Source organism: Elaeis guineensis, unplaced genomic scaffold, assembly GCF_000442705.2.
Source record: "Elaeis guineensis isolate ETL-2024a unplaced genomic scaffold, EG11 Super_Scaffold_1000171, whole genome shotgun sequence".
Classification (NCBI taxonomy): Eukaryota; Viridiplantae; Streptophyta; class Magnoliopsida; order Arecales; family Arecaceae; genus Elaeis; species Elaeis guineensis.
The window spans coordinates 740,384-768,317 of record NW_027332429.1 but is presented as its reverse complement, the minus strand read 5'-3'; the positions used below and the strand labels follow the sequence as shown (position 1 = coordinate 768,317).

Genomic DNA, 27,934 nt, shown 5'->3' with positions numbered 1-27,934 from the left:
GATGGCTTTAGCCACTTTCCAGTGGTTTTCTCCAGGATCAGATTGGTATCTACTCACTACTCCTAGTGAGTATGCCACATGGCTTGTACATGTCATGGCGTACATGATAGATCCCACGGCTGAAGCATATGGGACTCTACTCATACGCTCTCTCTCTTCAGGAGTTGTCGGACAATCCTTCTTAGAGAGAGAAATTCCTTGGCCTATCGGTAGATAGCCCTTCTTGGAATTCTCCATGCTGAACCTCTTCAGCACAGTGTCTATGTACATGGACTGGGATAACCCAAGCATCTTTTAGATCTATCCCTATAGATCTTCATCCCTAGGATGTAGGATGCTTCACCCAAGTCCTTCATGGAGAACTGTGATGACAACCAAACTTTTATTCCTGTAGTGCGGGGATGTCATTCCCGATTAAGAGAATGTCATCCACGTACAAGACAAGGAATACCACAACTGGACCATTTGCCATTTATAGATGCAGGGATCTTCTCCATTCTTAATGAAGCCATACGTTTTGATCACCTTATCAAAATGCATGTTCCAACTCCGAGAAGCTTGCTTCAGTCCATAAATGGATCTCTGAAGCTTGCACACCTTGGACTCATCTGTGGATGTAAACCCTTCAGGTTGTATCATATACACCTCTTCAGTCAGCTCTCCATTCAGGAAAGCTGTCTTTACATCCATCTGCAGATCTCATAATCCAGATGGGCAGCTATTGCAAGCATTATCCGAATAGATTTGAGCATTGCCATAAGGGAAAATATCTCGTCATAGTCAATACCATAACGTTGACGATACCCCTTGGCAACCAGACAGGCTTTATAGGTCTCCACCTTTCCGTCTGCCCCCTCTTCCTTTTGAAGACCCATTTACACCCAATGGGTTTAACCCCTTCAGGTGGGTCAACCAATGTCCATACATCGTTGACCTTCATGGACTCCATTTCGGATTTCATGGCTTCAAGCCATTTCTCGGAATCAGGTCTCTGCATAGCATCCATATAGGTGATCGGATCCTCATTATTCTCATCAAGTTCGATGGGATCACCATCCCGGACCAAGAAACCGTAGTATCTGTCCGGCTGACGCGGTACTCTACCGGATCGCCTTAATGGTGCAGGTATATTGGGCTCCGGATCTGATCTAATCATATCCGACTCAGGTTCAGCTATTGGTGTCGGTCCTTCTACCTGTTGAACTTCATCAAGTTCAACCTTAGAGGCAACGGTTCCTTCACCAAGGAACTCCTTTTCTAAAAAGATTGCCTTAAGGCTGACGAACACCTTTTGTTCATCAGCATGGTAGAAAAAATATCTTTTTGTCTCTTTGGGGTACCCTATGAATGAGCATTTGTCAGACCTAGGTCCAAGTTTGTCTGTGACTAATCGTTTGACATAGGCCGGGCACCCCCAGACCCTAAGGTGTGAAAGTGCTGGCTTACGTCCCGTCCATATCTCATATGGAGTCTTAATTACAGACTTACTTGGAATCCTATTTAACAGATAACAGGCCGATTCGAGTACATATCCCCAGAAGGATATCAGCAAGCTAGCAAAAAATCCATCATGGATCGGACCATGTCTAACAGAGTCCGATTCCTCCTTTCAAACACACCATTATGCTGTGGTGTTCCTGGAGGAGTCCATTGGGAGAGAATCTCATTCTCTCTTAGATATGTGAGAAACTCACTAGAAAGGTATTCTCCTCCTCGATCAGATCGAAGAGTTTTAATACTCTTTCCAGTTTATTTTTCTACTTCACTTCAGAATCGTTTGAACATTTCAAATGAATCCGACTTATGTTTCATCAGATAGACATATCCATATAGGTATAGGTCATCCGTGAAAGCTATGAAGTAGAAATATCCACCTCTAGCACTGGTGCTCATGGGCCCACATACATCAGTATGTACTAGGCCCAAGAGCTCAGTAGCTCTCTCACCTTTTCCAGTAAAAGGTGACTTGGTCATTTTACCAAGAAGACAGAACTCACAGGTTGGAAGTGATTCACAATCACTGACTTTGAGGATTCCCTCTTGAGTCAACCTGTTTATTCTGTTCTTATTTATATGACCTAGCCTCCAATGCCATAAGTAGATATTTGACACACTATCTAATCTAGGGTGCTTGCCAGTAGAATAGACTCTTATCAGGCTTGATCTTTTTGGTCTGGCTCTGCACAGATGTCCCAGCCTGAACTTGCACCTTCTTGACTTTCTTCTTCTTGTTCTTCTTTCCTTTCTCAAAGGGTCGAGAACCAGAAGATGAACCTCCCACTGAGTTCACTGAGTTCACCGACTCCTTGAGGAGTTGGTGATCCTTCTCAAAGTTCTGAAGCAACCCCATTAACCCATGGTAGTTTACTTCAGGCTTTGTCATTCTATAATGAGTGAGGAATGGGAGACAAGACTTGGGCAGCGAGTTCAGTATTGCATCTTTCCCAAGCTGCTCATGCAAGGGAAAGCCGAGCTTGCTCAATCGTTCCATCAGCTCGATCATGTACAATACATGATCAGTGATAGAGACTCCATCCCGTATTTTGGCGTTGAAGATGGCACAACTAGTCTTGTGCCTCTCTACGTCATCGGGTGTGCCAAAGGTATCCTCCAACACTTGAAGCATGTCCTTTGGCTGAGCCGTCTCGAATCTGCGACTGAACTCGTCGCTCATGATAGCAGCAGCATGATACAGGCACCGTGGTCCGGTCACTGAGCCACTTCTGGTAAGTGTCTCTGACTGTTCCACATGCATTGACAGCTGGCTCCTCAGGTGCAGGATCTATATCACATATAGGATCCGTTCATGCTCCAGGACTATCTTCAACTTTCGGTACCAGCTACCGAAGTTGGTCCCACCAACTTATCATTGTCCAACAATGATCGGAGCGATAGGGAAGTGGCCATATTTGCACAAAGGAGAACCATAACCTAATTAGTAATTGATTCATTAAACCTAAAGATTTGGACTTTAATCAAAAGGTTTCTCCCACTATTTTATTCGAATTGGTAGCCTCTACCTCCAATTCGAGGAATTACCCTAATTCCTTAGCGGGTACTAGAATCCACTTAGACTGCACACAAGCCCAACTTTGGTTGGCCAACCCATGTACATCTAAGGGTAGGTTCATAACCAATTGTTTCTCTAAATAATTTCTAGTAATTTTAATTTTGCCCCAGAAACCTAATCAGTAGGCTTTGGCCTCCACTGTAAGGATCCAGTTAGGTCCAACCATTAACATGATCATACTTGGTGTATCTAACCAACGAATGATTAAGCCCAACTTTGGTTGGCTCACCTAACCACCATTAGAGAGATACTTCCAAGTCGTCATATGATGAGTGATAATTCCATTAGTCAACAAGCACCAGGCCTTTGGGTCTGCAATGATTATTGAGTTCATGGACTCATTATCAAACACCTTAATGGGAGGCTATGACTCAGTTATCTCCATAACTTTATCATTTTAAGGACCTAATAATTTTAGAGGATTTAAATAATATAGAGGATGAGGTCAGATGAACCAGCTTATCATGATCCTCCCACTGACTTCACCAAGTCAGCTTAAGGGAGACCATTAAAAGGGCTGGTCTAGGAGCACCTAAATCAGTCACACTGATTTACCTAGCTGACATGGGTCAGCTCGAATAGTCAAGTGATCCGATCAAAACATAATTTCACCAAGAGGCCAGGTAAGTTCGATCAGTGGGAGGGTCTGCCAAAGCTTGCCTTAGACACCATCATGAATGGCCAGGTAAGCGGGCTCCCAATTAAAAACCACCGGTCTGGTTTACCTTAGACACCAACTGGTTTAATTAGTTTCGATTAGATCAACCTAACAGTTCGTGCTAGACCGCTTAGCCAAGAATCAAGTCCATTTGGTTCTCGTTAAAGACATGGACTTGACCAACTACAACTATTGTAATTGATCTAGAGAATCCTTGACCTAATCTAAGACAACAATTGATTAGATTTAGTCAATTCTCTAATTAAGTCCATCTTTAATCTAACCATAGGTCTAACCCAATTAATGGACCTAGTTCCCACTAACCCATTAACCCAATGTGTTATGATTTGTGTCTTAGGTTCTTCAATTCACAATCCTAGAACCTAATCAAACAACTTCTTAATTCTTAATTAAGTTTTGGGCTGAGGGTTGGGTTTGGCTTTTCAAAAAATCATTTTCATATTTGTAAAACAATTTTACAATATGATTCTATTAACCATATTGCATGTTTGATTCCGAATCAAGATGCAAGTGAAATAAACATGAAACTACTTTAGATCTAATCTAAACAGGTTCATGTAATTGAAACAATTTCAACTTTAAACAATTTCTTTGCACAAAAATTATTAACAAAGAGATTTTATTTCAGATTTAAACATCTTTTAAATCTAATAAATCATAAATTTAATCTAGATCATATCTAACAAATTTATGATTAAAGATAGATCTACACAAACTAGGACAACCTTTGCACTGTAAGGGGTAAACCTTACAGCAGGACAACCTTGCAGTTTGTGATTGATCTAAAATTTTAATTTCAGATTTAATAATCAGATTATAAATTAGATCTAATCTAAGAAATAATCTAAGCATGTATAAATAATCATGTAATAAAGAACCTGGGCTCTGATACCAATTGTAGGAACCAGATCTAGGGTTTCAGGGTTAGATCTTGAAACTTTTTCAAGATCATACAGCGGAAGACTAAAATAAATCAAAATTTATTTTCTAAGATCAGAAAATCCTAGATCTAAGATCCTATTACATGATTATTATATAGCATTAAATTAAAAATTAAAATATATATAAATATAGTATGAACTACATGTTGATCATATCAACATGTTTCTATGCTAGCTACATCTAATGTATGTATTAAATAATAGATCAGATCTATTACCTTGCAAGTTAGACGCTCTAACCTCGCTGATCTGGGCTTAAGGATGATGTTGCAAGCCGCACACTGTCCGGCCTCTAGGAGTCGTCCACACGAGCCCACGAATCTCGATCAGAAGTCCTGCTTCAGGAAATCAGCACAGTATGCTAGTACTGCGCTGATCCTTCTTTGATGGTTGATCAGGTGCCTCCTTCTTCTTGATTTGGACTCTTCCAAAGATGGAAAGTAGAAGGAGAAGTTTCAGATCTGAGACGCTCTCAGGAAACTCAAGATGGAAGGAGGAAAGATATGAAAATAAAAACCCTAGAAGAAGACCCTCTTCTTCTTCACGTTTTTCTCTCTAGACACCCAAACTTGTGTCTTTTATATCTCCACGACACAAAGGTATTTCTCTCTGATTTTTGGATGGCAGAAAGGCCTCTCAAAAAGATATCTCCCCTTAAAATTTCATGAATAAACTCGTCTTATATAGAGAAATATGATAGAGTCCTTGTCTAGGTCAAACACCTAGTCAAGGCTTATCCAAACATGGCAAGTAAAGGGACGCCCAACTCTTGAGCACCTCCTCCATATTTTCGTACATGGATCACCAGAAAAGGGTGTACAATATAAACCCTAAAAGCCACGAAAATTCCAAAAAAAATTTGGATAAATTCGGTGCAAAATTGAAAGAGTTTTGGATTTCTAAAACTCTATCTCATAGAATTCGAAATCCAAACTTATTCCTTTTAGATTTGATCCAAATCACCTTCCATGTAAGAAAGAAGAGAGGAGACCTTTTGTGAACGTGGGAGAGATCTGGGAGAGGGCTTTTGTCGCACAAAATAAGTGGAGATTGGCGTTGAATAAGAGAGAGGGCGTGGAGAAGGCTTATGTGGCGCAAGGTGGAATCCTAGTCCTACTAGGATTCTGTCTCATAACTTGTTTTAATTTGGTTTCCCAAACCAAATCAAATCAAAATTAGATCAACCCAATTAAAATAGGTCTTAACCCAATTAAGAACCTAATTTAATCAGATTAAATTATATTTAAATTTGATTTAATTTTCTAATCAAATTAGAAATTAGATTGACCCAAGTCCTAGTTGAACTAGGACTAGTTTTTCCTTGCACTTGGCTTATCCAATAAACCAATTGGACTTGATCCAATCAAGCCCAAACTAAATCTAATTGAATCATATTTAATTAGATTTAATCTCAGCCCATTGGCTTAATCAAATTAAGCCAATTAGCAATCGAATTACTAATCGATCCTCCTACAACACTTGCACTGGGTTAAATGTCAATCGTATTGATCATTTAACCCTAGAACGATTCTTAATCGTTGATCAACCATCCGATCGGATCATGAACTCTAATGTGTGTGACCTCATAGGTCCGAACCTAAGCCAGTAGCATAGGAACAAATTTCTATACCAATCGAAGTGACCATCTAGCAATGGTACCCGACGACCGGATAGGTCGAATGTGTAGAACAACATCCTTAGAACCCATGCGGATATAGTTTTCATATAATTCATCCCCTTGACCAAAATGATCATAGGACACCCCAGAGCTCAACTGTCAACTCTGATCAGGTTGTCCACATTGTATTTCAAAATATCAAATCCATCTGATGGATTACCCTGGCCAAGGTTTTGCTAAATTGAAATACAGCGACTCATTCTTCTCCAACTCTTGGAGTGGTCAATCCCATCTCGATCACACTCTGACTTCACAAGTACTTGACTGTGCCCAGAAGCCTTCCATCCCTGAATTAAAAATTCAGTTAGTCCAGTACCAAAGCACAGTGAGTTGCTTGCAAGTCACTGAGGCGATCTCAAGTCTAAGGGACACTTATACCTATATCCCATCAGAGACATTCTCGACAGCAGAATGCTCTGGAGTTGGTCACGTTCAATGACGATGTACCCTTACATCTCACCTGTATGCCATACCAGTGTCTCCACACTCCTTGGTTAAGAGGACAACCAACCCATATGGCCTACAGCGACCTATGCTTGATAGAAGCTGTCGTCCTTATTAACAGCCTATCATTTGGTCGTGAACAGTTTTAAGGACTAATCGATAAATCCTCTCTTTATCGAACTTAAATAGTCCTAAGGACTTCATCATAACAACGGAGTTCATTAGAAGATGAAAGCTTATGATGAAAATGCCAAATATATTTTATTTATTAACAAATCAATTACAATACTTGGTTGCTCAACCGTCAACAGCTTGACGATTGGCTTTTTAGGACACATTTCCCAACATTTTTTTGATTGGGCTTTAATATCCATGATGGATATTACAAAAAAATATTGAAACCAAATGATATAGTTATTTTCTATAAGTGCGGAGGGTTGCGACATCCTTATTTTTTTTTTACTGACATTGAATACGAAAACCATACATATTGTAATAACTCCTCTTTGACTCATACAGAAAGGAAGTTACTGCTATTCTTCTCCCCTTTCTCTTCTATATGAGTCAAAAATGAGTTACTACCATATATATGCTTTTTGTACTCAATGTTGATAAAAAATATGGATTTTGTAGCCTCCTACATTTGTAGAAAACAACTATATCATCAAGCCTCAATCTCTTTTTCATTACAAATCTAGTCCATCTCCCAGAGGAGACGACTTGTCATATAGTAAATATATTGGCCCCTTGCATTGCATGTTTATTTTTGTAATATAAATATCAGAACTCCTATTCTTTACCATCTCGATTGAAAATTTTGGTTTTGCTCGGAAATAGATGCTCGAAAGATTTAGTTATTAAAAGCTACCTCATATCACTCGGCCTTCGTCGATATCTTCTCTTGTATCATAAAAGATGGAAGAAGAGCACGCAAATCTGGGCCAAACTTGATCGAGATCTATCCCTGCACCAATGGGGGCGGGCGGGAAGAGGAGGAAACCAGCCCAAAATTGGGCCGAATAATTTTATTACAGATAAGAACAATATGAACACGATGTTCCCAGTTTGGAATAGCAGCCCTATCCTTCATTTCCAAATTAGACCTTTTTTGGAACTATAAATCGTGTACCATGTCTAACTCCTTTTCTTCTCCTCTCTATTTCGATCTCCTTCTCTTCTTCTTTCTTGATACCTTTCTCATTGTTGCTCTTGTGGTTCTGCTTTAGAGTGACCATGGAAGCATTGTTTTCACTGTTCTACAGTGGTGGTATGGAGGGGACAACAAGTTTCTTGTTGCCTTACCAACGGCAACAACAACAAATGATGACGGGTTGGTGTTATTTTCCTACAAGACCGATGATGGTTGCCCCGCTTTCATATTCCCTTGCCAATCCCTTTCTCTTTATTGATCAATCCTTAGCCAACGTTAGCTTCCAGGTACGTTCTCCTTATTTGAATCAAGCAAGATTTTTTTTTTGGGACCAAAAATTTGTGTAAGATTGAATATTTTAATTCGGTTTTGTTTTGTTTCTGCTCCAAACGGGGAGCAATAAAGTCCTCGTTTGGCCGTGTGATGCTGGGGGAGCACCGCTCCCAGCTGATTGCTCTGTTTCAGAAATAGAACAAAATCGAATTAAAATATTCGATCTTACATAGATTTTTTGTCCAAAAAAAGAAAATCTTGCTTGATTCAAATAAGAAGAACGTACTTGGAGGCTAACATTGGCTCAGGATTGATCAATAGAGAGAAAGGGATTGGCGAGGGAATAGGAAAATGGGGCAAGCATCATCAGTCTTGTAGGAAAATAACACCAACCCGTCATCATTTTTGTTGTTGTTGCTTTTGGTAAGGCAACAAGAAACCTTTTGTCCCCTCCATACCATCACTGTAGAATAGTAAGAACAATGCTTCCATGGTCATTCTAAAGTAGAACCACAAGAGCAACAACAAGAAAGGTGTCAAGAACGAAGAAGAGAAGGAGATCGAAACAGAGATGAGAAGAAAAGGGGTTAGGCGTGGTACACGATTTATAGTTCCGAAAAAGGTCTAATTTGGAAATGAAGGATAGGGCCGCTATTCCAAACTGGGAACATCGCATTCATAGTGTTCTTATCTGTAGTAATTTTCATGTCCCAGCTCTCTCACCGGTGACTAGGGCTCCATCTTCGACAAGGAGCTGATGCAGGGGTGAGCTGAGGCCCTTGGTGACGAATGCCGGCGACGTAGGTTGCCGGAAGAAGGGGAAAAAATCAAAAAGAATAGGGGACATGCAATTTTTGGTGAATTTCTCAACCGACAGTGATGGTTCAAGGCCTTGAAAAGAACAGAAAGAAGAGGGATTACTCATGGTGGAGTGCCTTGGAGGGGAGAGGTTCCTTTTTACAGAGGGCTTCTGGGAGTTCCGCTTGAGTCCGGCCTGTCCTAGGAGTCAGTTTCCCATCTAGACTCATCGGAGAAGAAGACTCCCGATGGGAGTTTTCCTCTAGCTCTTTTTTTCAAAATTTTTTTTTTTTTTTCGATAGGGAACTGGTGCTTGGTGCAGCGGACAAGGCCTTCACATAGGCCAGGCCCAGCCATAAGAACCAGACCTAGACCCAGCCTAGCCTGCCCTATGTTTTTGTTGACCTATGTAGAATTTCTTCATAGTATCATTTTCATGATTTAATTTTATTGACATGTTAGATGACCTCATGTAGATGAAGCAATCCTATTGATTACAACTTGATTATCAAATTAATGTTACTCTATAGTATTTCTCAAGTTTTTTATTTGAAACTAGAGAATTGAATATCCAGTTTGATGCAGTTATTTTCAAGATGATTTTTATTTTTATTTTCATGTCATATGAATTCCTAAATAAAACATCACTATGATCAGATATTTTAGGCCTTTCTAACTTATGCACCATCAACATCGAATGAGGATCATATTCAAGGATACATGAAGTTAGAAATACCTGAACCACATAATTTGATGCTTAGTACTCGCAGGAGGCTTACATTTTCCCTTCATGATGCATATGTGGTGCATCCTGTCTCCAACATATGCAATCTTTTGGAAATTAGGAGGTGTTTTGTCCAATTGGTTTATGAATTGTATTTGCATGCTATGATGGTGTCAATCATTTCTTGGTGATACATGTGCTCAATATTTTTGCCTATATTGAATTTTCGATTGCTGCATGTTGTGCCCCCTCATGTTGCAAGCACCGATCTTAGTTCATATCAATAGCCATAAAATTGTTAACTCTATACCACGTATTTAGAATCTTATAGCCAATTTATTGTGACTTGTTATCCATGTTTATACTAAATAAAATATGAGAAATAAATTCTAAATGCTTGGTATAATAAACTTCTTTGACCGAGGTGCTTAACTCCACAGAGAATTATAGACCAGAAAGTCCAAAGTAAGTGTACTCTATGTAATTTTTAAAGAGACATGTCATAGTCTTTATCCATTTTGTGAAGTATAAAATATTGATAAATTCTATTTATAATCTTTTTAATTATAAGGTGACTTGGTAGTGATATGGCATTCAAACGCAAATATAGGGATCCTTGCAGTAGGAAACCCATTACCAAGTTCTTTCATTTCATATAGACAAGCTTTGTCTAGGACTGATAAATGCATAATTTGTATTCTTCTTCATCTTGTGTTGAAGGTTTTCATGTTGGACTAGTTTTTCTGACACTTATAGTGATACTTTAGTCTTTACTTCTTTTAACCTATAGGATATATTCTTTTAATAATTTTATCTAATTTTGATAGCAGGCCTCTAATAGTGTTGTTTGATGGACCCTATTTTTAGTCCGCTATTGATTTAACTACTACCAAATAGGCTTTGTTAAGTCCTAGCCGCTAGCCAGTTTGAGCCCACTATTCCCAAGTACTCGTGGAGTTGCTACCAAATAGTTCTTTCTGACCTTTTGCTTTCAATAGGATGGTTGTAGTTGCTCAGATAATGGATGATTGAATTTTTCGAATTAACGTAGTTCTTGTAGGAAGGCTGACTCTAATGTGATAAGAGATGTGCAAATTTTTAGACTTTAGTAGTGGTGACCTGCTTTTAATGGCAACCAAACTATGAACATTTTAGTTTGTCTACCATGTAAAATATAAAGTGCTCACATGAAGTGGCATTTTCTAAAGTGTGCAACAACTATTAAATCTAGTGTTAGATTACATAATGTGAATGCCAATATTTAAAAAATAGCATATATCATCCATCTTGTATTCAAGAAATTTTGCTTTTGGTAACCGCATATTAGCAAAACCTTTGCTGCAGAAGGCCGGAAGATGAAAGAATGTTGATATTGTAGATGCCAAGTATATGTAAGGGATTGTATATAATCGGCAAACACTATCATCAGTGACTAATTAGTTGGGTTAACACAACCACCCATGATTTATTAGTTGAAGTGTTCCCCAAGAAATTTCTATCATATTATGATGTGCACATATGTTTGTATGATTAATTGGTTTCAATCAGATCGTTAAATAATATGTGTACTATGTGGGCAATCCTATACACAATGTAAAGCTTGATTTTATGGTTCCATGGGTTCTATTGAATCTTCTCATTCCCTCGATGTACCTTTATTCTTTTATTTTTGTGTGATGAGCCAGTAGTTTATTAAACCAATATCTGGATAACTAGGGCCTAGGGGTTAATAGGCCTCGAAAAAATCTATACATTTTCTCCCCAGTTACCAATGTACTCCATATACATAATTTGTAATCAATATAAACCTGTGTACTTTTTCAAATCTGAGGTTTCCTACATGCTTTTATTATAGGTATCAAGTTTATTTTATTCCTCTAATTTGAAATGTTTGCCATAATACTATCTTCCTATATTCATCAGCTTTCTGTTGTTATGCCTATGATTTGATCTTGTTCTTTCGTTGCCTATTAATTTATTATAAGATTACTGGACTGCTTTTGTAGGGCCGATTTGAGTTACTCTTCTTTTCTAGATCATTTATGCCCATTGATAATAGAGGTACAAGAAGTCACTCTACTAGGATGACTGTTTCTTTGGCAAGCCTAGATGGTCGAGTTGTCGGAGGAGGGGTTGCCGGTCTATTGGTAGCTGCCAGTTCTATGCAGATAATACTTCTCTTCACACATTCTAGATTTCTATGCTACAAAATCTTCAACTTCACAACCCAGGAGGCATGTCCTTATCGTCCTTCTTTCAAATTTAGTGCATGGTTTAGATATTATTCCTTCTCGAGTCCGAGAGTTATCCTGGTAACATTTGCAACAGCATTTAGATAAATGAAAAAACATGCATATTTATGTGGAATTGTTTGTAGCAATGCAGGTAGAAAAAAGATATCTTTCTTTTCTGTAAATGTCTTTCTCTTCATCATTCATATAAAAATTTAGAATCACCAATCATTTACAAGGGGCACAAAGCCTTAGTGTCACACAATATATTAAGTTAGTCATAATAATTTTGATATCAAGATTTTGCTTTCAGTTACAAATTGGCCTTTGAAAAGGCCTCTACAACTTAAAATTACATCTCACCAGCTAGCAACTATTTAATTCAAATGAATCATTCGCTTTCCCCTTGTTGTTCTGCAATAGGTTGTAGTTGGCAGTTTTTGCCAGGCTACTAAATAGAGTAGAAGAGCAAGAAGCCGAAGTTAGAGGCTACATCTATCCCTTTTCCAGCAGCTACTATCCAAATTCCAAGTTTGCATGCAGAGGCGGCTTACAGCAATTGCCAAGAGACTGGCACTTCAACAATGCCAAAGACAACTCATGCAACTACCTCCTTGTTACTGCTTTAGGAGAAGCAGCCTACCCAAAAGAGACTCAAGTCCCATGTTTATTATCAATTTCTAGAATGGTTCATGTTACATCTCAGCTACATTTTTATAGTCTAGTAACAAATCATCTTAGTTACTTCAGTTACAAGGCTTATTAACAGTATTGACAGAAAGCTTAACTACTTTTAACTAATTTTTCTACATAGTCTTCCAAGTGAACCGGAGCTTTCTTAATTCTTGAAGACTTCTTTAAACTCTTCTCATTCTCAGCTAATACTTCAACATTTGTATCATTATTAACTTTCTCCAAATCTTCAAAATCTTGCTCATTTTTTTCCTCAATATCAGGCTCGACCCCGAACACCACTTGCTCTTCTAATTGCTTGAGTTGCTCATATGTATAGCTTGACCAATAGCTTCTTTATCTAATTGTATCGTAACAATACCCCCCTATGCAAAATTCACCTTGTCTTCAAGGTGTAAATAGGGAAAAGAATGACAAAAGGAATCAAAATCTTTCCAGGATGCCTCTTCCAATGGCAATCCTTGCCATTATACCAGAATCTATTTTTGTACCCTTTACTGCTATAAATCTGTCAGTGAGCAGTAATGACCAAAGGTACCAAAAGAGGATGATTTCCAAAGGAATACTCTAGAAGAAAAAGTGAATCTGAATTTGCAGAAAAGTTCTCAAATTTCTTAAGCAATGAAATGTGAAAGACAGGATGAATTCTTGAAGATGGGGATAACTTAAGTTGATAAGCTACTGAACCAATGCAGTTCAGAATTTCAAAGTGTCCATAATACCTGCTAGCCAATTTTAAAGGCTTAGAATTAGCTACAAAAGCTGTTTATAGACTGCAATTTAACCATCACCAATTCCCCCACATTAAACTGAGCACTCCTTCTGTGTTTGTCAGTCTGCAACTTCATTTTAACTTGAGCCTTTTTCAGATTCTCCTTTAAAAAACTCAAAAGCTACTTCTTGTCCTGTAACAAGTCATTAACAAAATCTAAGGTATCCTCTTGCCTGATATATAAGGGTGTTGAAGGAGGTGAACTGTCTTATAAAATCTGGAATGACACCATACCAGCTGAACTGTGATAGAAAGTATTAAAAACATATTTAGCAATAGGCAATAATGACACCCAAATAGAAGTATTTTCAGCAACAAAACACCTTAAGTACTGCTACAAACACCTGTTAACTACCTCAGTTAATCCATCAGTTTGAGGCTGATAGGAAGTTGACCTCAATAGAGTTGTGCCACTCAATATAAATAACTGAGTCCAAAACTTGCTAAGAAAAATGGGATCTCTGTCTATAACAATGCTTCTAGGTAGACCATGAAGCTTAAACACCATCTCAAAGAATAATTGAGTGGTAGAAATAGCAGTAAATTTAGTTATTAATGGCCCAAAATGATAAAATCAAATAGAACTTTCTTAAATTGTTTTAAGCACTATATTTCCGAAACCAACTGAGGATCATGGGTTAGTAATACAAAAAGATCAACATTGAAAAACTGATTTTGCAACAGAATTGACACTCCCTCCACCTTAAAAGAACAAATGATATAATCTCCATTACCCACATACACTCTAAAAGGGGTACTTGGTATTACTAGTATAGAAAGCCTTTTAATGACACTTTCTAATATGAAATTGTGGCTACCGTCAGAATCAATAAGAACTCTTACTATCATATCAAACAAAATGCCATATATTCTTATTGTTTTATTATGAACAGAACTAGAGAGAGCATTAAAACTTATCCCTGAAAGGCAATGATGCTGATCCACAAACAACTCTTCATTAAACTGTTCAATAGCAACTTGTTTTTCTTCCTCCTCTCATTCAAAGATCAGCATAGTAGCATTCTTTCTACAATTATGCCCAGGCCCAGAACTTTCATCACAATAAAAACAAATGCCCTTTTCTCTATGATCTTGAATCTCACTTGTAAATGGACTCTTCACTGGCATAGCAACATAATTTGTAGGTTTAGACTTTGAAATGATTGAACTAGAATTCTCATCTTGATTCTTTTAAGAAAACTCCTGCAAGTAATCCTTTTTTCTTGAGCTCTAACCATGTTCATAGCCTCAAACAATCTTTGAGGTGTATTGAACAACAATTCCTCCTTGATTTCTGATTTTAACCTAGCTATAAACAAGGTTACCAAAGTATCCTCATCAAAATCAGAAATAGATGACATCAATTTCTCAAATCGAGCATTATAATCAGCAACTAAAAAGCTCCGAGATAATCTTGCTAATGCCACCTTTGGATTGTCAAATGAAGTTGGACCAAAATGATTCTTGATTCCTTGCTCAAAATCATACCAAAACCAATCAAATGGGCACCAAAAATCCATTGATACCAATAAGAGGCAGGCCCTTGAAGATTGACAGAAGCTAATTCGAGCTTATCCTCCTCAGGCACAGCATTAAGCCTGAACTAAGTCATGATTCTATGCAAATATCCTAAGACATATCCTTACCATTAAAGACTGGAATGTCCATCTTATAGAGCTTATGAGATCTTGATCCCCAAGAATTCCCTACATTAGAATGTTGCATCCTCAACTCTTGTGGAGACTGTGAACCAACCCCCATTTAATTAATAGCTGGAGGTTGATTATGTTGATTCTTGATAAGGGACATCAACTCCACCATTTGAGTACTCAGCCTCTCTATCTAAGATCCTTGCAAACTCAATTGAGCCTGAATTTTAGCTTGAAGACACGCCACAAGATTCTTCAAGTCACAAATCTCATCTGTATTCACATCCACTGTAGCACCTTGATTTTTGTAGAAGCACCCATTGATTTTCACCAATATAGCAACTCTCAACGAAACCACCAATGTTACTGCTTTAGGAGAAGCAGCTTATCCAAAAGAGACTCAAGTCTCACATTTATTATCAATTTTCAGAATGGTTTATGTTACATATCAACTAGACTTTTATAGTCTAGTAACAAATCATCTTAGTTACTTTGATTACAAGGCTTATTAATAGTATTAACAGAAAGCTTAGCTACTTTTAACTAACTTTTCTACACATAGTCTTCTAAGTGAACTTGGAGCTTTCCTAATTCTTGAAGACTTAAATTCTTCTCATTCTTAGCTAATACTTCAACATTTGTATCATTATTAGCTTTCTTCAAATCTTCAAAATCCTGCTTATCCCTTTCCTCAATATCAGGCTCGACCCCAAACCCCACTTGCTCTTCTAATTGCTTGAGTTGCTCATGTATAACTTGACTAACAGCTCCTTTGTCTAACTATATCATAACACTCCTTCAGAGCAGAAATGTGGTTTGCCTCTATACCCTCCGTACCTGATGACACCTGGAATGAAGAAAAAATCATCTTTTTCCTTTGTAGGATCTTCCAGATTTCATCAAATCTGGGATGAAATAATTTAAAAATTTTATCCTATGCTATTTCAGATCTAATATCTGTTAGATCTAATTTTATTATCTAATATTTAAAATCTAAAATTAAATCTAAAAGTATGAAAAGTATAGACATACCTCAAGGATAATCTGATTACCCTATAGATGATCTCAGCACAGCTCGAGGTTCTGATGTAGCCACGCAAGCGCCTGACCTCTACCGGTATCTACTTGAGCAGGACCTGGAATATCTTCTCCTCACAAATCTATGCTCCAAAAATCAGATCTCTATCTGATTTGAAAGTACTTCAGAACTCCTTCTGAAGTTGGAGCAGTAGCCTGTCGAAGATGTCCTGCAGCCTTCCTGTTCAAGGCATCACCACGCCTTGGACCTTTGCCAGATGGACGTCCAACTCCTTGGATGTGAAGAGGGGAGGGAGAACTTCAGATGGGACATGGAGAAGAGGAAGGGGGTGGCAGATTTGATGGTTTTTTATAAAAACTTTTTACCCTAGGTGCAGACAGGGTTTTTATAGACCCTATATGCTGCGCAGTGCCACATCATTCGACCAATCAAAAAATTTTATTTAATCCAAAAAAATTTTGATTGATGGAGTGATATCATCTAATCATATTAGATAAGAACCCCCACCCTCTCTCCTATGTTGGTGCCAATAATGGATAAGCACAAGGGAGATGGCGCCCAAGAGTCCATGTTGATCAAGACTCTTCCATCCTTATCCACTTGGGGCACCCACTTTAATCCAATTAGGCTCACACCATAATCTGATTATGGCACCCAATTCAATGTGGATTTGACATGTGGACACTTCACAAAAATCCTTCAATGAGCTCTCTTCAGTTTAAGACCCATATGTCAACATTTGACAGATGTCCTAAAATGAAAATAGTAGGTGTTAGAATTTAGCAGATGTTGTCTTAAATTCATCTCATGAATTAAGATAAGACTTTTCTAAGCTGGACAAGCTTCATTTAGACTGAGAGAAACCTTCTCAAGGTTCTCTAGGTGAGTCAAATCATATTTGACTCAGTCAAGATAGAAAAGATTACACGAGGAGAAAGTTAGGCTCAATCGTGTGCTAGCACGATTTTTTTGAACCTAATTGGATCTAATCCAAATCAATTGGACTAGTCCAATTGATGACATCCAGATCCTAACCCTTGTTAGTGTGACCTAGTTAGGTTCAATTCTGTATGATAATGAGACATGTCATGATCTCATCATCGACATCATCGAAACTCCTTTCGATGGATCAGAACTCTTCTGATTCAGACAATTAGAATGATCGATCATCAAGATCATTCTAATTGCTCCCAAAATCCACCAGTGACACCTAGCAGTATATGGTGGCAACCCATCAGAACTGAAGATGAACCTCTCAGTGCAGCTACCTGTGTGATTGAGTTCCTCTATCATGAGTCCCGATTGAATTAGGATTAAGGTGAACTCGTCAAACCCAACATCAGTCATATGAATTAATCGATTGATCGAGTCCGATGTGAAACCCCAATGGAAAATTTTTTTCCATTATTTCACTCTGCCATGGCCATGGGCTTAAGGACTCGATCTTTCGATCATCATAGGACTACTCTCATCTACGAGGTTGATAGATTCCATCTTGATGCGATCTGGTTCCTACAATGAATATGCTATAGCCAACATACACCTCAGGATTTTGAATGGCTAGGAGATCGAGTTATGGTGTAGTCAAACTATAACACACTCAAGGTGAACTATCGATGCACCTCAGGTCAAAGAACTAGACACACAACTGCAGCATTGAGCTAGTCATCGACGAGAAGGTAGACTTTTTTATGACTGCTCGAGGTGGTCATGCTCAGTACTCTCATTCTCAACGAATACCTGTACTCTCACTTCGATGTCTCCATACCATAGACTCAAGATACATCTACCCTAAGAAAGCGATCGTACACAACCTTCTAGATCGATCACCATCCTCGTGATGATCCTATGGTCAGGAGCTGTTTATGAGTTAGTTATGTAAATTCATGCCTTAAATTTTCAACTCTTGAACATATGAATTGACATTTCTACTAACTCAAAGGATGTATCACAGACACAATGTACACAATGTGATAGAAGAATAACTCATTTATTGATTTATAATCAAAATTATAAATTTGTCCTTAGATTTATATAGGAATGTGTCAGCCAATCTGGTATCTAAGGCATACATCTAACAAACTCCCACTTGACCTAATGCCAATTGGCTACATATCTAAGTCCCATCTTCTCAAGGTGGGCTTCGATCTTTTGCTGGCCCAATGGCTTTGTCAGTGGGTCTGCCACATTGTCTTGGAGTTGACTCTCTTGACCTCGACATAACCCTTTTCGAGGTAATCACGGATCAGATGGAATCACTACTCGATGTGCTTGGACTTCTGGTGAGATCTTGGCTCCTTAGCTAGGGCTATGGCGCCATTATTGTCGCAGTAAAGAGGGATGGCATTCGATGACATCACTCCAAGCTCCGCGATAAACTTCTTATACCAGAATGCCTCCTTCGCAGCTTCCGATGCAGCAATATACTCTACCTCCATGATAGAATCAGCAATCACCATCTGCTTGGAACTCTTCCAGCTAACTGTACCACCATTGTAAATGAACAGACTCTCAGATGTCGATTTTCGATCATCTATATCAGATATAAAGTCTGAGTCTGTATATCTCTGAATTTGGAGTTCTCCATTCTCAAAGACTAGAAACATATCCTTAGTCCTTCTCAAGTACTTAAGGATATATTTCACAGAAGTCCAGTGCTCTTCGTCTGGATTCGACTGATATCTGCTTGTGACACTCACAGCATGAGCTATATCAGGTCGTGTACATAGCATGGCATACATGAGGCTTCCTCTTGCCGAAGCATAAGGGATCTTGCTCATGCGTTCAATCTCTTCAGTGTGCTAGGGCACATCTTCTTGGAGAGATGAATGCCATGTCTAAAAGGTACTAAACCTCTTATGAAGTTTTCCATGCTAAACCTTTTTAGCACCTCCTCTATGTACATCTTCTGTGAAAGTTCGAGCATCCTATTTGGTCTATCTCTATAGACCTTAATACCCAGTATAAAGGATGCCTCTCCTAGATCTTTCATAGAGAACTCCTTAGATAACCATACTTTGATTGAGGTCAACATGGGAATATCATTCCCAATTAGGAGGATGTCATCAATGTACAATACGAAAAAGACAACCGTGCTCCCACTGACCTTTTTGAACACACATGGTTCCTCCTCGTTCTTGATGAAACCAAACATTTTGATCACATCATTGAAACGAGTATTCCAGCTCCGAGATGCTTGCTTAAGTCCATAAATGGACCTCTGCAGCTTGCAGATCTTGTGATTATCATCACAGGATGTGAAACCAAGTGGCTGTTCCATATAGATATCTTCCTCAAGGTCCAGACTTGGTTTGAGTGCATCGAGTCAATTTCTGATCTCATTGCCTCTAACCATTTCTCGGAGTCAATATCTGATATCGCCTCGTCATAGGTCTTGGGATCATCACCATGAACCCCATTTTTTATGAGGAACATTTCTTCTACATCCTCTTATATGGTACCTAAGTACCTTTCAGGAGGACAGAAAATCCTAGTCGATCTACGAGGTGGAAGAGGTTGTGTTAAGACTAGTTCTGATTGATTGGGTTTCTTAGGTTCTTTAGCTCATTGCTTTTGGGAGACATTCTCCTTGAGCTTAATTATTCTTCCGATGCCACCATCTTGAATAAACTATTTTTCAAGAAAAATAGCATTTCGACTCACAATCACATTGTGGTCTTCCGAAATATAGAAATAGTATCCTAATGACTCTTTAGGATATCCTATGAATCGAGCTCTAAAAGACCTGAACTCTAACTTGTCCGCCTGTTGTCTCTTGACATGAGCCAGACAACCCAAATTCTGAGATGATTCAGACTTGACTTCTTACCATGTCATATCTCATACGGTGTGGTAGGAACGATTTTAGAAGGAACCCTATTCAATACATATATTGCTGTCATGAGACAATGTCCTTAAAGAAATTTAGGGAGGTTTGTGAAGCTCATCATGGAATGGACCATATCTAATAGGGTCCGATTTCTCCATTCTGAAACCCCATTGAGTTGAGGCATTCCAGGTGGAGTCCAGTGAGAGACTATACCATTGTCCTTAATATAGTCTAGGAACTCCCGACTAAGGTATTCACCTCCTCGATCTGATCGAAGAACCTTAATGGGCTTTCCTATTTATCTTTCTACTTCATGTCTGAATTCTTTGAACCTTTCAAAGGCTTCAGACTTGTGTTTCATTGAAAATACATATCCGTACCTAGACATATCATCGGTAAAGGTAATGAAGTAGACATAATTGCCTCTAGCCGGCACATCAAATGGGCTGCACACATCCGTATGTACTAGGGCAAGTAGGTCTGTGGCCCTTTCTCTATGTCCCACAAAAGGAAGCTTGGTCATTTTGCCTTGAAGGCATGATTCACAAACTGGATATGACTCGAAAGTCAACAGACTCAATAGTCCAGATTTCTCCAATTTGTTAACCCTGTCTTTCGCTATATGACCTAGCCTTAGGTGCCATAGATACCTATTATTTAGACTATCTCTAGGCCTTTTAATTCCTATGGCATTCACATTTTGCTCGATATTAAATACAGATACATCAACATATAACTGATAGAGATTGTTAATGACAAAACCATTTGCAACTTTATTATTTTCATAAAAAATATTACAATGGTCCTTATGAAAGCTAATCACATAGCCTTCTTTGCTAAACATGAAACAGAAATCAAATTTCTGCTTGCTACAGGCACATAATAATAGTCTCTTAAAACTAAATCTAATCCTAACGGTAATCGCAGAGGGTAGGTTCCCACGACATGGCAGCAATTCTTGCTCCATTTCGACGTGTAGGATCATCTCCCCATCCCTCAGCCTCCTGCTCTCCTCAAGATCCTGCATAGAAGTGCACAAATGAGCACTAGAACCAGAGTCAAGCACCCAACTGGATGCAGAAGAAATCGTAAGGTTAGATTCTAAAATGAGCATACCTCCAGAAGGACCATCCTTCTTGTTCTTTAGGGTGGCCAGGTATTGAGGACAGCTTCGCTTCCTCTTCTTTCCATCACCTTCTGCTTCTTCGCAGACTTCTTTTTCTTTCCAAAAGACTTTCTCTTGGAAGAAATCTCTCCACGATAAGAACTGAGCCTTTTAAACCCTTCATAGAAAGCTCAGCTGTAACCAGCATGTTCATTAACTCGGCCAAGGTACACTACATCTTATGCATATGGAAGTTCATGATGAACTGACCATATGCATCGGACAAGGACTGAAGGATCACATCAATCTGAAAATCCTTGTCTAAGATGATACCGAGCTTCTCAAGCTCCTCAAGATCCTTGATCATTGTCAAACAATGATCTTGGACTGACTGCCCATCACGCATTTTAGCCTTAAAAAATCTTTGACAGACTTGATACTTGGCCGCGCGACTCTGTTCACCAAACAACTCTTGCAGGTGACCAACATTTGGTAGGTAGTCAAAATATTCTCATGCTGGCACTGCAAGTCATCAGACATTGCACCCAACATGTAGTACCTTGCTTTGTTATCTTCATCCGTCCACTTTTCCAGAGATGCTCTCTGTTCAGCAGTCGGACGTGCTGGCATGGCAGGTGGGTCCTGGTCCAAGACATGAGTCAATTTTTTGAAACCTAGAATACTTCTGTAGTTCCTCAAGCATTCTTTGAAATTGGATCCAGTCAATCTGTGGGTGTCTAGTATTTTGGTCAGGGGATTGGAGGCAGACATATTTCTGTAGAGAGTCGAAAGTTTCTAGTTAGATTTTGTAATCAGACTTCACCAATTTGTTTAGGGTTTCATTTTTAAACAAATTAGGCTCCCACTATTTTCTCAGATCCCTACACTCCTTGGTAGAGATGTGAAAATCTCGTGATCAGTGATTTCTAGTGGGTGGTGCGGTCTCACCAACTGGCTCATCACCTCACCTAACAGTTATTGGTGATGGGTCAACCGATGAGTGGACAACTCTTGTCCAATGATTCTCTAATCATGGTGCACCCAAAACTTGGTCTCTAATTTATGAAGCTCACCGTGTCCGGGATATTGCTCCAATCCTTAGTTAAGCCAACCCACCATTTGCATGAACTAGATTCCTGATTGGGTTCCTCATCGTATCCAGAATATTGAGCCCAACCCATCCTCTAATTCATAGCATCCAATGCCTAATGGATATGGTTGCATCTTTCCGATGCAACTGAGCCACTGTATCCAGCCGAAAATAATCAACCCCGGGAAGGGCCCGCACATCCACAATGGTGGAAGACCTGAACTTAATATTTTCTTAGAGAGATTTGATTTAGGTCTCTTTAAACTTGACTTGACATAGTCATAACAATTATGACTAACCTAGTGGCATGGGTTAGCTCAATTATTAGCCACCTCAAATCAAACTGAGTCGACACATATGGCCAAGTAAGTGAGACCGGTGGGAGGGATATGCCATTAACTCGATAAGAACGCATTCGAGTTGAGTAGCTCCCAATTAAAAACCAGTCAGTCGCATCTGTCCAACTTATCTTAGACACCAAATTATCGAACCAGAACTAATTGGGTTAGCATACAATCCAGGCTCTAACCTCTGAGCCAAATTAGGTCTTAACTTGATCGAGTCACATCTAAATATGATTCGACCTTGACCCAGACTTAATCCTATTAGGCTGGTCAATTATTAACTTTCATGATCCCACCTAACCAACTCTTGATTCGGTTTAATCAACCGCTAGACCTAATTGAGCTACCCAAGTCCGAACCCAATTTTATGAAAATATCTTAGATCTGAAATTCTCAATTTTAGACTTAACTTAATTTCATAAGCTTAATTTATTAATTAAGTTTGGTTTATAACAAAACATGTAAAATAAATCCTAGGGTTTCAGGATCTAGAGTTTTGCAGAAAAGTAAGTTTTGATTTTGATTAAGGATGAACGCGCAGCACACCTACACGTCATAAGAACACCCCATTGAATGGAAGGAGAGGGCCTTTAAACCCTATTTTATTTTTATGATCAGACGCCATGAGGAAACCTTAATCAGAAATATAAATTTCACTACAAAACTAGTTAGATCTAAATTTACATATCACATATATAATTTAAGATCTAACTAATACATGCTTTGCATATATCTCATGTATCAAAAATTGATCTAATTAATATGCTTTCAGATTTAATACATCATATATAATATTTGAAAAATAGAATTTAAATTGAACTATTCAAAATAAAAACTATTCTAGACAAGTTACTAGAATAATTCTACAACTAGTCTAGGCATGCAACAGATCAATTTTATGAAAAAATTAAAATTTTATTTTTTATTTTATGATCTAATTATAACACTTATAATATCAAAAAAATAGAGAATAAATTAGATTTAATATATATTTTAATCTCATTAAAAATAAAACTTAAGACTGTTCATGGATTCAACTAATCCTAGTCTAGTCATGCATCTCATGCATGTTAGATCTTATTAGATTTAATTTTAAATATTTTGATTTCAGATCTATCACATCTGATGTGATATCTAAAATCCTTTAATATTAATAAATTAAAATTAAAATTAGATCTAAATTAGATCTGAAACTGAGCCATCAATCTGGCTCTGATACCAGTTGAAGAAAAAATTGCCTTTTTCCTTTGTAGGATCTTCCAGATTTCATCAAATCTGGGGTGGAATAATTTAAAAATTTTATCCTACACTATTTTAGATCTAATATTTGTTAGATCTAATTTTATTATCTGATATTTAAAATCTAAAATTAAATCTAAAGGCATGAAAAGTATAGACATACCTCAAGGGTAATCTGATTACCCTGTAGATGATCTCAGCACAGTCTGAGGTTCTGATGTAGCCATGCAAGCGTCTGGCCTCTATCGATATCCACTTAGATAGGACCTGAAACATCTTCTCCTCACAAATCTACACTCCAAAAATCAGATCTCTATCTGATTTGAAAGTACTTCAGAACTCCTTCTGAAGTTTTAGCAGCAGCCTATCGAAGATTTCCTGCAGCCTTCCTATTCAAGGCATCACAATGCCTTGGATCTTTGCCAGATGGATGTCCAACTCCTTGGACATAAAGAGGGGAGGGAGAACTTCAGATGGGACATGGAGAAGAGGAAGGGGGCAGCAGATTTGATGGTTTTTCACAAAAACTTTTTACCCTAGGCGCAGATAGGGTTTTTATAGACCCTATATGCTGCGTAGTGCCACATCATTCGACCAATCAAAAAATTCTATTTAATCCAAAAAAATTTGATTGGTGGAGTGATGTCATCTAATCATATCAGATAAGAACCCCCACCCTCTTTCCTATGTTGGCACCAACAATGGATAAGCACAAGGGAGATGGCGCCCAAGAGTCCATGTTGGTCAAGACTCTTCCATCCTTATCCACTTGGGGCACCCACTTTAATCCAATTGGGCTCACGCCATAATCTGATTATGGTGCCCAATTCAATGTAGATTTGGCATGTGGATACTCCATAAAAATCCTTCAATGAGCTCTCTTCAGCTTAAGACCCATATGTCAATATTTGACAGATGTCCTAAAATGAAAATGGTAGGTGTTAGAATTTAGCAGGTGTTGTCTTAAATTCATCTCATGAATTAAGACAAGACTTTTCTGAGTTGGACAAGCTTCATTTAGACTGAGAAAAATCTTTTCAAAATTCTCTGGATGAGTCAAATCATATTTGACTCAGTCAAGATAGAAAAGATTACACGAGGAGAAAGTTAGGCTCAATCGTGTGCTAGCATGATTTCCTTGAACCTAATTGGATCTAATCCAAATCAATTGGGCTAGCCCAATTGATGACATCCAGATACTAACCTTTGTTAGTGTGACCTAGTTAGGTTCAATTCTGTATGGTAATGAGATATGTCATGATCTCATCATCGACATTATCGAAACTCCTTTCGATAGATCAGAACTCTTCTGATTCAGACAATTAGAATGTTCGATCATCAAGATCATTCTAATTACTCCCAAAATCCATCAGTGATACCTAGCAGTATATGGTGGCAACCCATCAGAACTAAAGATGAACCTCTCGATGCAGCTACCTGTGTGATTGAGTTCCTCTATCATGAGTTCTGACTGAATTAGGGTTAAGGTGAACTCATCAAACCCAACATCAGTCATATGAATCAATCGATTGATCCGAGTCCGATGTGAAACCCCAATGGAAAACTTTTTTCCATTATTTCACTCTACCATGGCCATGGGCTTAAGGATTCGATCTTTCGATCATCATAGGACTACTCCTCTCATCTACCGAGGTTGATAGATCCCATCTTGGTGCGATCTGATTCCTACAATGAATATGCTACAGCCAACATACACCTTAGGGTTCTGAATGGCTAGGAGACGAGTTATGGTGCAGTCAAACTATAACACACTCAAGGTGAACTGTCGATGCACCTCAAGTCAAAGAACTAGACACATAACTGTAGCATCGAGCTAGTCATCGACGAGAAGGTAGACTTCCTTATGACTGCTCGAGGTGGTCATGCTCAGTACTCTCGTTCTCAATGAATACCTATACTCTCGCTTCAGTGTCTCCATACCGTAGACTCAAGACACATCTATCCTAAGGAAGTGATCGTACACCAACCTTCCGGATCGATCACCATCCTCGTGATGATCCTATGGTCAGGAGCTGTTTATGAGTTAGTTATGTAAATTCATGCCTTAAATTTTTAATTCTTGAAAATATGAATTGACATTTCTACTAACTCAAAAGATATATCACAGACACAATGTATACAACGTGATAGAAGAATAACCCATTTATTGATTTATAGTCAAAATTATAAATTTACCCTTAGATTTGTACAGGAATGTGTCAGCCAATCTGGCATCTAGGGCACACATCTAACATGAAACTCCTCAGCTGATATCAATGCATCTTAACTGAGGCTCGATTCACATGAAGCCTCGCACATTACTAGCCTTAGGGGCTTCTAACCAACTAGAACTTAGCTCTCCTTGATGAGGTGGCTTCAGAGCAAGATACCGCTTTGAAGTAGTTGAAGTTTTTAGACTTGTTCCTAACTTATCCTGTAAGCTTAGTGATCTATATTTAGGTTTGTATGGTTGAATTGAGCAGCTGCTTATTTCATAGGGGGTTGTATTTGATTAGCAATTGAATTTTTGTATCATCCACTATTGTCTAATTTAATGATTTTCTTTATTGTAACACTTTATTTTTACTGAGTTATGCTGGAGCCAAATCTTTGCTTATTTCAGGAAAATTCACTTTTGATGCATATCATTGAAAAAATTATTACTTTAATCAACTTATATCTTACCTTTCATTCTCATATTTGAGTGGAGGATCATTGGTGGTCCATCTAGATATGTTCTCGTATCTGAATCTATCTGGATGTAGATAGAAGTTTATTCAATTAATATACATATTTATATCTATTAAAAAATAGATATAGATAGATAATTATTCAAATGGTATTTGAATATCTAATTTTATTTATAATTTTACTTAACTTTATATAATATTTATGAATTTTTAATAAGAAAATATATTAATATGCTATTTATTTGATTTGTCATCCACTTAGTAATATCTTTGATTCTATAGTCATAAAGTTTAATCATCTAATTTATATCTATATTTATGTCCATATTTCTATAATCTAATTTGTATCTATTTCTATTTAAAATACATATGTATATAAATTTTTGTATCTGATTATTTGTATCCATATTTATATTTATTAAATAAAATAAATATAGGTATGGATATAGTATCTGATCCATATTTAGTCTGTTTTTAGTTTTATCTTCTAGGAAAAACTTGTTCACTAATATTCCATGCAAGGGTAGAATGCTTCCACAAATTGGTAGAGTCAATCACATACAAAAACACTCTACTGAACTTCTGGTATATTTACCCAAAAAAAAAAATTCTGGTACCAACTCTATGAGATTGTGATAGCCCTTTTATATCCTCAAATTCATTAACAACCAGTATGGGTTTGGTGCAGTAGTCCTCCATAGCCCAAATGCAATTGTCACCTTCTTCATTGAGGGTTAATGTGCCCACTTCTCAATCCAAAATTGCCTTCAGTCTCCCACCAATTATGTGCAAAGAAGCACAAGGCTACAAATGGATAGGGATTAGTGACCTGATCCATTTAGTCCTGACCCAAACCATTCTTGAAGATCTATGGGCCTAGGTTGAATTCAAATATTAGACCCATTCCACATATAAGAAAGTCTTTATGTACTGCATGTGGTGTAATAAACTTGACATGGAGCACACTATCCAATCATATTGGACCACGTAGCATATTTAATGATGGGACAAATATTGAATGCCAGCCAATTTTTTCTTTCTCATATTTTTAGTGATAAAAATATCTTTCACTCTATGGAACAAAGAAAGAATTGTATTATTATTTTTTGATATTTTATATAATTTTTTATGAATATATATGACATTTTGAACAATATATATAACTTTTTAGTCTTTATAACATTCTGAATAACATATATACTTTTTGATATCTTGTATGATTTTTTAAAAATATATATGATATTTTGAATAATATATATAATTTTTTATGAAATATATATGACATCCTGAATAATATATAATTCTACATCTTATATAACTTTCTATGAATATATATAACATCTAGAACAATATATATGACTTCTTGTGAATATATATATGATATCTTGAATTATATATATGACTTTCTAATACTTTATATAATTTTTTGCATGTTGACCCTATGATTGATTTTGATGATTACAAAATATTGAGTAATTATGGTACTAATTATGTGT

General features: G+C 37.7%; 1 pseudogene; it reads left to right on the top strand.

The window, feature by feature from the left end:
- The window catches only part of LOC140854568 (AT-hook motif nuclear-localized protein 1-like), a 44,195-nt pseudogene extending 28,179 nt beyond the window's left edge, over nucleotides 1-16,016 (top strand).
- Nucleotides 16,017-27,934: the final 11,918 nt, after the last annotated feature.